General features: G+C 46.8%; 1 long non-coding RNA gene across 1 annotated transcript; it reads right to left on the bottom strand.

Annotated features, from left to right (window-relative positions):
* Positions 1-6,962: 6,962 nt before the first annotated feature.
* LOC119713187 (uncharacterized) lies at positions 6,963-8,729 on the bottom strand. The gene is made up of 2 exons (XR_005260128.2): positions 8,248-8,729; positions 6,963-8,211 (listed from the first exon to the last, which is right to left on the bottom strand). It is a non-coding gene; the product is annotated as an uncharacterized lncRNA (long non-coding RNA).
* Positions 8,730-9,435: the final 706 nt, after the last annotated feature.

The following is a 9,435-nucleotide window of genomic DNA, read 5'->3' as shown; positions in this document are numbered from 1 at the left end:
CTCCATTACCTCAATTAGTTCAAATGATCTGGAAAGGTTCTCTCTGGAGAAATCAAGCGAAATCTCCGCCAGCAAAGGGGCTGGTGGCTGGTTGGTTGCTGTAGGTGTTGATATGAGCATTAGTCAGCAATGTAGATTGCAGTGAAGTAAGTCAATATTGCTGTCGCTGCTGTCTGGCTGCAGTCATAAATTAATTAATTATATCACTGCAGTAATTGAAGGCCTTATTCTCTCTAGGTTTCTGGCCCTGGCACCTCCCTGCCTGTTTTTGAGGCTGTCCATCAAGTCAGTGAGGTCTGCGTTTTACTAAGATAATTATTTCCTGAAATACTGTGAAGTATTTCTTCTGGGGAAGAAAAAAAAAAAAAAAGGATTTATTTTACCCATCTTCATCCTTTTTCTTATGCAGTGCAGGGGAGGGAGAGCAGCAAGTGCAGGACAGATGCAGCACAAGGCTGGATGTGCATTCCCGATACCTCCAGATTGTCCCTTTGCAAATAGGGACAAGCAGAAGCAACCCCACACTCCCTGACGAGGTGGTGGGGTCCTTTGGAGAAGCAGGTTAATTGCTCTCAGCGGCCCAAACCAGCCCTGTTCCTACAGCAGGGTTGAGACCAACCCAAACAAACACCGTGGTGGAGTAAAACCGAGATAGGCTGAGAACCTGCGGGGACTGGTGTAAATCAGCGTCCCTGCACTGGCTCTGGTGGAGCCGTGCCAAATTCCACCAGCTGAGGGTCTGGATTGCATATTCTACCTATAAAAATGGTGTTTAGGATATCTTGGCAAAGGAAGGTATTTTTGCAACCCACTTATAACTGGGCAGTGCTGTGTAGGGATGAAATCCAGTTGCACTGGTAAAAAAAAACACTACTCGGGCTAAAAACTAAAAATTACACCATGAGTCTGTGGAGCAGAGCTTGTTTTGCTCTGCTCTTGTAAGGCTACTTTGTTACATGGTACCTGCCAAAACTTGTCAGACACATTGGGATTATCCCCAAATCGCAGTGGAAAGAGGAAGGAGCACCCTTATTTCCAGAATTTGCTATTGATTGCGAGCTTCCCGGCACATTATGTTATGATTGGAAGTCCCTGTTCCGAAGATAAGTAATAGTGGAAAGATTTTTGGCTTTCCTTACGAAAACAAGGCACACTTCTGGTCTTCATAATTGTGAAAAATGGATCCAAAATCTGAGTCCCTGGTCAAAGGCTCACGAAGGTGCAGACTAATGAAGAGCATCACGTGCACAAGCTTGGAGGGTTCTGTACTCCGATGTGAGAAATAGCACGGTTACTGCTTTTTTTTTTTTTTTTTCATAAAAGCTGGCATTTTTCAACTTGCCTCCAAATATGCAGCATGGTTAGAAGCTGACATTTACCAATGAATGCAGCCGGTCATTTTTTGAGTAAAAGAAAAATCGGTGCCAGCCCTTTTGAAATCATTATTCACTTGTGCATGGAGAAATGTGGCGCACGGACAGCAATTGTGTGATGTCCAAGGAAGCCTGAATTGGAGAATTCTCAATCATTTGGGGGGCTAGAGGTGACATGAAGCCTTTCTTCACATCTTTTTGTCATCTGTCATGGTTAAAAGTACAAGGTTTTTGCTGGTCCCCTTGAGGCAAAGCCAAGCTGGCCTGGGAGAGGGGACCTGTCCCTTCCCCGTCCCCACACCCCAGCCCCATTTTGCAGTGACTCGTGGCGTGATTCAGGGCTTTCAGAAAACAGACCCTCAAGGTGTGCAACGCTGTAGGAAGCCCTAGGAGCTATGGAATATTTTTGTAGGCCAATAAACCTCTCAATTAGCGCTGTAAATGAGGAAAATGCTCTTACTCTGGACATTGCCCAAGACATAATGCATTTCTGCCTCTGCAGCAAGAAACCCTGTAAGCATCTGAGTGATTTGGGAGGCAAAGGAAGGGAAGGCTCAGGGGTTTGTAACTGAATTTCAGGTAAAGTTAACCAAACCCTTTCTGAGGAAGGTTTCCCATTTAAAGAAGGGGAAGAGAATAGCTCAGAGGCACTAGAAAATGATGTTTTTGAAGCAGTTGTGTTGGATTATTAGGCCAGCACCGCAAACGTGCAGTTAAAGCTAAGGCTGGAGTGCTCTGGGTGCTCTGGCAATGTCAAAAGTTAGCAAGGAGATGGGGAAAATTCAGGTTAAACCATGGTGAAATTAAAGAAAAAGCAGCTGCTTTGGTGAACTAATAACCAAAAAGAGAAGTATTTCCCTTCCCAGAAAGGGTGACTGTTTTCTTTATTTTAATATCTGCTTTCAAAATGCATATTTAACCATCAGCTTATTTTCTGATGAATGACTGGAACTCAGGGTGAATTTTTCATGATTCAGCAAAACCTGGAAAAACACTTCAGGGGAGCAACAGCATATTATTGACCGGCAGAGAAAGGGGAAGGAGGCTGGAGGCAGGACTTCACTCTAAGTCTGCTTTAGTGGCTGTGTGAATATGGGGGAGCATCAAACCACAGGGGACAGTGGGAATGTCACCCTCCTGTACCTCTCTGCATCACTCCCCTGTGGGTACCTGTGGCCTATGGGGCTTTGGAAGCCCTTGCCCCCCCTTGGGCATCACAGCTCCAGGGTGGAATGGACCCATACTGGGGATGGGTAGGAATTGGTGGCCTCGTTTAGTGCTCTTATTAAATGAGGGTAATTGAGTAGGGCTTTCTGGCTATGCCCACCGGGCAGTTTCAGGCACAGTGAGCAGAAGGGAAGGAGCATCCCACTGACATCCCTTTTGAAGTCCCTTTTCCTCCCCTTGATGCCCTGCTCCTCTGATGCCTAGGGCCTTTCCCCCAGCTGTTCTTCATCTTTTTTTACCTGCTGGGAGGCAAGGGACGGCTGCGGGGCACAGCCACATTCCTGTAGGTTACCCGTGTCACGGCTTTCCAGGCACTTGAGTGAAAAGCCTCAATTAACCAATAACCAGCCAAGCATGGCAGGACCAGAAGCAATAAGTGCTTCTTCTGGCTCCAGGGCCAAAGGCTAAAATCTGCTCAAGGAGCTAAATTAGTCATCTAATTGGGATTTCTTTCCATCCTTATCCAGCTCCTAGTGCTCACAAGAATGAGGTCAGTGACAAATTTCCAGTTCTCCCCACCGCCGCCACCTTTCCTTTACAACCCAATCTAATTAGTGCCGGGAGGCAGAAGAAAGGGCTGTTTCGGGATCTAAGGGCAAGGGTGGAATCCAGTCATGAAGAAATTGGGACAAATAATTCTGGGAAGGTCTTCTCATCCAAACTGCTGGTCTCGTAAATTTGACTGAACTGCACCGATTTACATCAAGGAAAGGATGAGGTCTTCTCATCCTGCTCTAGACCGGGAGATAGTGGAATAGGAATAGGAATCGATTTTTATTTTTTATTTTTTAACAAACTGTATGTATCTATATAATAATTCTGGGAAGGTCAGAGAGCATCTTCATACTGGGGAGGATGTTTTGCTCCGGACCCAACAGGGCAGTGGGCTGTCCTCAGCAGGACGAGGCTGTATGGCCCTGACCCGTGCAGCAGGTAACCAGGGTGAGAGGATGCAGGGAGCCAGAGCTAACAGCTCCCATCCCTGGGGGGCACACAAAATCCTGCAGTGTAGGATGGGCAGTGACCCTCAGAGGTCACCCAGCACATTTCCCTTGCCCCAAGGTAAAATCAGTGATAACTGAGCCATTCCTGATTAATTCTTCTCTGAAATGTCACAAATGCAGCTTGTGGGGTGGGCACATCGGATTCCAGACAGGCAGAGCATCCCTTATTTTTTAATGTTGAAAGTGCATCGAAAGGAGTTAAACTCATGCAGAGTTTTTTAAAATAGCCTTTGGCATAGTCAGGTTTTAGGAAAAGTGACTGCTGTATCTCTGCATGAGCTGATCAGAAATAATATCATCATCCTTGCCAATTATTATTATTTTTTAAAAAATAGTTTTAACATTTCTTTTGGATTTATAGCAATCAAAATATGTTGCCCAAAAGCTGAGAGGATTGAACAAATTTGGAAAGAAAAATTAAATCCAAGGTATTTTCTAGGAAACGAAAGATGTAATGAAAACACTGCTGAAATCAAAAACCTAACTTTCCATTTAAAGAAGAAATCGATGGGTCAGGCTGGAAATAGCAATTCCCTCCTTGCTATGCAAAAAAATATAATATCTTTCAACTCTAAAAGCATTTAAAATTCTATATTTATGCATAGGGAATTATAAATAAATATGAAAATTAAAGGCAGAGTCTCAGGGAGCAGTGGAAGTGCAATGCCTTTTTTTGTGTGAAATTGCAGTAATTCTGGGAGTAAAACAGGAGCTGAACAGTGAAGATGGGGGAGTTTTTCCCAGTTCAGGCAATTAATTGCTAGAAAAGTGTTGTCGTTTCCCTGCCCCGTAGCTCTGTCTGAGTTTGGCAGGATCAGGGCAGAGGGGGCAGGAGCCCAAGTGCCAGGCGCTGGGTCTGGGGACCTGTCCCCATCCCTGACCCCGTGTGGCAAACGCCACCTCCCTCCAACACCACAAATATCAGCTTTTGCTGCACCATGCGTGGTGGATTTCAAATTCCCCTGTCATGCTGATAATAGGAATAACAGATAATACTCCATGGACAGGCGAAGGAGAGGGCCTAGGCCCGAGGGCCTTCACAGAGATCGATCACCCGCGATGCTCCGCTTTGGGACATCAGAAACTGATGGCAGCCAGGGCTCTGCCGTGCCTTTTGCTCTCCTCAGCAAAGGGGGGTGCAAAAGGAGCTTCTGTGTCCCCCCATGTCAGCCTGGGCAGTGTGTGGACCCCAGACTCTGTCCCCATGTCCCCAAGGACCGAGCAGGGCCGGCGCCACAGCCGCACGCTACCGGCCTTCCCCACAAGCAGAGTTTCTGAAGGGGGGCTTTCTTGGTATTATTATTTTGTGGTCAAAAGGTTGCACACGCTATTTTTTTCTGATGCAGAGGCTTAGAAAGAGTGGAAAGCAAAATATTTTGATAATTATTCAGGCCAGCGGGTTACATAAAAGGTTCCATAGCCCTCTGCATCAAACCTTAACAGTTCAAACCACAAATTCTGTTTTTGCAGCCATAAAACATTCAGGGAAAAAAAAAAAAAAAAAAAAAAAAAAAGATATATAAAAAAATAAAATAAAATAAAATAATAAAATCCATTTTCCATTCGCTTGAAACTTATAAAATTTTATGTGGTGAAAAATGACAGTTTATTCCCAGAAGGAAACTGCCCAGAGAGGCTTGTTTCATAGGTGCAGTGGGATCACGAAATAGGCCTGGGCTTGTGTCCCTGGTGCCATAAAGAAGATGTCACGGGGTGGCAAGGGAACGCTGCAGCAGCGTGGCTGGCACTGGTGCAGGGATGGAGGGAGGCTCCCTGGGGGCTGCATGTCCCAGGGTGTGCTTGATGCTCGTCGGTCTGATAAAATGACCCAGCAGGCTAAAAGCAACAGGGTGAAGTCCTGTAGTGGATCACGGAGACTACCGTGCTGCACTTCCCAGGTTGAAGATTCCTCCACGCGAGAGGGAAAAGCTCAGAGCAGTTGTGAGACTGAGGGTATTGCACCACTCATCCAAACTGGGGTGAGCACCAGGGCTTGGAAGGAGGTTTGGGATTATGTGTGGTGACCCACAGCCCACCTCAGACTCATCCCCATATCTGTTATCTGTCACTGCTGTCTCGCAGGGCTGCCGCTAGCTCACCCCGCCACCATTTCATTCAGCTCTCACAACAGTGCCCTCCGTGGGGTCATTGAGGTTTTCCTGGGCTTTGCTGGGTTAAGAGAAAGCAGGATCAGCTCACGGCTCGGGATGAGACACTGCAGTGTTGATAGAAAGCGCGGGTACAAGAGCTCACAAGCTCGAGGAATTCAGCCTGAATTCCTGGTTGCACAAAGTCAAGCCTGCGTGGGCTGGCAGTCAAATCTCGAGCACGGAGCAGACGTCCCTCTCCACCCCCAGCCAGCTCCGGGGCTCAGAGCAGTGCAGTGCCAGCTACGAACTAGCAATAGCAAGCTTTTGCCTTTCAGCCACACGTAAAGCAGCTGCCCCAGCTACATGGCATCAAGTGCCCTGAGCAGGGCAGAGCGGAGTGGAGCAAAGCAGAGCCCCAGCTCGGTGCTGGGCTGAGTGCAGCTCGGGGCACGCACGCTGTGCTCTGCAGTGTGCAGATGTGTCCTTTGGATTCCTGCCCACTGCCACAGCTGAGATGTAGCTTCCATGTTACCTTCACCAAAAAGAAGCCCTAGAGATGTGCCCTGAGATATTCTTTCAGTCACTGGGTATTTTCCAGCTCCATGTGAAGGTGCAGGGACTGGTATGTTCTGAGTTCCCTCTGCTGGGAAGGTTCAGGTGGGCAGTACTGCAACCACACAAGCCTCCAGCAAAGCCAAATGCTATCCCGAGCACCCCAACACTGCAAGAGCTCTAAAAATCACAGAAAACCGCAGGTGCAGTGCATGGGACAGCCTGCAAGGCAGCATCCTGCAGGGCAGATCCGTCCCCTCACACTCCTTTGGGTCCCAGTTGCTGCCAGCATGCCAAGTGCCAACATGCCCCTGAAATCCTAAGAGTGCAGGTGGGAAGCTAAATTCCAGACAACAACGTGTGTCATCAGGTTTCTGGATGTTAAACCAACATAAGGATGTGCATACAAAAAGTCCCAGTTATGTAATTACTTTTGCTTTCTAAGGAAAAGATATATTCATGATCACTGACAATAAGAAAGGTGCACTTTCTTTATGAGTTTTCTATGCTGGAACATTAAAAAAGTCATCTCCTGAAAGTACAGGATGAAGAAATATGTTAAAAATTTCCCAATAGTCAGCCACAAAAACACAGACTATTACCAGCTAAAAAACAACATTATTCCCCCTGCGTGTTAGAATTTGACACTTCTGGGTACTGGCAACATTTTTCAGAAAAAAATAAAATAAAATAAAAAATTAAAAAATAGCTGTGCATAAATGAAAAAGTTCTCTTTACTTTTCCTTTTCCATTTGCAGAGGAAAAAACAAAAAAGTCACTTTATGCGTTTTTTACATGGGAAACATTAAAAAGTCATCTAATCTCCTCAGACTTGCACTAATTAATGAGCAAGCATGAGATCTGGGAAAAGGAATAAAACCTGGGCTTTCTGTAGGGCAATTCAGTCGTGACACATTTAAAGCCCCGAGTGCATTTTGCTTTTGATTCTGTAGGATTCGGAATTAACAGCTTGAGAGGAAATCTAGGCAGCCGTGGAACACAGGCCTTCATTTTTTGCAAAAAAGCTTCGGTCTTGGTGGTTTTCTGGGGATGGGGATGCGTTAAACTGCTTCGGGAAGGTCAAGCCCACCGGGTAGAGCCACACCACAATCTGCCTCTGTGGTCCTGTCTGGAATAGCCGGGCCCTCCCGGACCAAGGCTCCCCAACCATCTCGCCGAGCCTTTGCAAGGCACTGAGCCTCCAAGGGTTTTGAATAAGAGCTTTGTGCCTAGGAGGTTAACTAGTGGTGTGCCAGCGTGCTTTCCCAGACAAGCGGCCTTCAGCAAGCCCTGTCTGGTGAAAAAGTGGCCAGCGAGCCAGGGGTAGACTCGTCTGTTCTCGTTGCCACCCATCAGGACTCAGGGCTGAGTCCTTTGTGTCCACTTTGGAGCCCGGAGGTGCCCCAGGAGCGTGAGGAGCATCGTGTCCAGTGTCCATCCTGCTGCTGCATCACTGCTCCCCTTCCCGAGGGGCCGTGGGTGCTGCAGGTGAGATATCAGTGCTGAGTTCTGCCAAGTCGCTTTGGCTGGCACTGCAGGCACCATGTCACCAGTAAGTGCCCTGCACATGGGCACCGATATCCTCAGAGAGGTTTGAAACGCAATGAGAAGCCACAGAAGCAAGCAGCCCACCTGTGTGGTGCCTCCCTACACCCGAACTGCTGAAAAAAATGCACCTTTTGGCACCATCTGGAGCTCTGTACTAGCTAACAGCATCATCCCTGGGCACGTTCATTGCTGTAATCTCACGGAGCAGGCCCATAAGGTGAGAAATTGCATCCAGATTGTTGTCTGCCAGGATGGGATGGCGTTTCTGAGCTAAGCAGAGACAGGCAGAGTTGTTCTCAGAAACTGTTTGGTGAAGGCCTGAAGTCAGACGGGAACCCAGGAGAACACCTAAGCCATGCACTGAATTGCCTGATTGTGGTTGTGTAGCCTCAGCTGAAGGAGTTATTATTTTCAAGTCTGGTAATAAACAGAATAATAGACAAAAAGCCTAACTCCCTGCATGCAGGCTGAGTCAAGGAGCTGGGCACAGCGGCTCGCGGCAGGATTTGTGGTCTGGGACCTTCTTCCAGGCTGTGAATCAAGGCACAAAGCAGCTCCAGGGCCACTCACGTAGCCGTGAGGACTCACCAAGTCCCCTGGGACCCCCAGCTGTGCCTCTGCAGAGCACACCCCATTGCTCAGCTGCCCCTCAGTGCTCGTCAATAGTATTTCAGATGCACGAGCTTCAGGTGGGTTGAGTTTATGTGGAGCCCAGCTTGTGTGATGTTAAGGGCTCAGTCTGCCAGAGATTTACATGTGCAATTGCTAAAAATCAGTGGGAATTTTCTAGCATCCATATGGAAGAAAAAGAAAGCAATTTCTTTGCAATCAGCAAACACTTTCCTAGCCAGAAATATTGACCAGAGAACGCTGTCCCCTTGCAGCCCTCAGAGGAGGAGCAGCATCAAGGAGCAATGTTTCTGTGCCCTGCGTGTTTCAGGTGCCCATTTATCTGCATTGTCAGCATCTTTCCCTTTCTATTTCCTCTTCACCCACCCCACATATTTGTTTGTTTCCACACTAAAAGCATTTAGGGTCCTGGCGTTTGCCTCTTTTGAAATATTTTGTTTTCCCCTTGGGAAAATGCATCCGTCTGGTCACCAGCAGTGCTCTGAGATGAGCTCTGCCTTCCCCAGCTCGTTCTCTTCCTCAGGCCCAGTCCCGGGCTGCTTTCAGTTGCCACCAGAAAGGGAGGAGTTTAAGTTAGAAAACTTTGTTTTGTTTCATTTGTTTGTTTAACCTTTTTTTTTTTTTCTCCTTTCCTTTTCTTTCCTTTTTTCTTTTTTTTTTTTTTTTCAAAAAGGAGAGCAAACTTCTTTCTGTGATCAGCTCTATTATATTTATTTTTACATTTATCTCTAACTTCCCTGTGTACTAAATGAGACTGTCAGCCTATCAAACTCTTGACAGCTAATTGAGCCCTACAGATATTACAAAATCTCTCTGCAGATATCAGACTGAAGTTAGATTGAACCCGATATCATGAGAACGCCCAGAAAATCTGCCCCTTCTCATTACCCACAGGAGATTTTTTTTTTTTCCATCAGAGGTTACACGGGGTTTAAAATCATCTGCTTCATTATTGATGAGAACTGGGAAAGAAAATTGAATTATTTTAATCTGTGTATTATTTTAAGGCTT

Source organism: Anas platyrhynchos, chromosome 19 (assembly GCF_047663525.1).
Source record: "Anas platyrhynchos isolate ZD024472 breed Pekin duck chromosome 19, IASCAAS_PekinDuck_T2T, whole genome shotgun sequence".
NCBI classification, from domain to species: Eukaryota; Metazoa; Chordata; class Aves; order Anseriformes; family Anatidae; genus Anas; species Anas platyrhynchos.
Note: the sequence above shows the minus strand (reverse complement) of the source record. Positions and strands in the feature narration are given on the sequence as shown.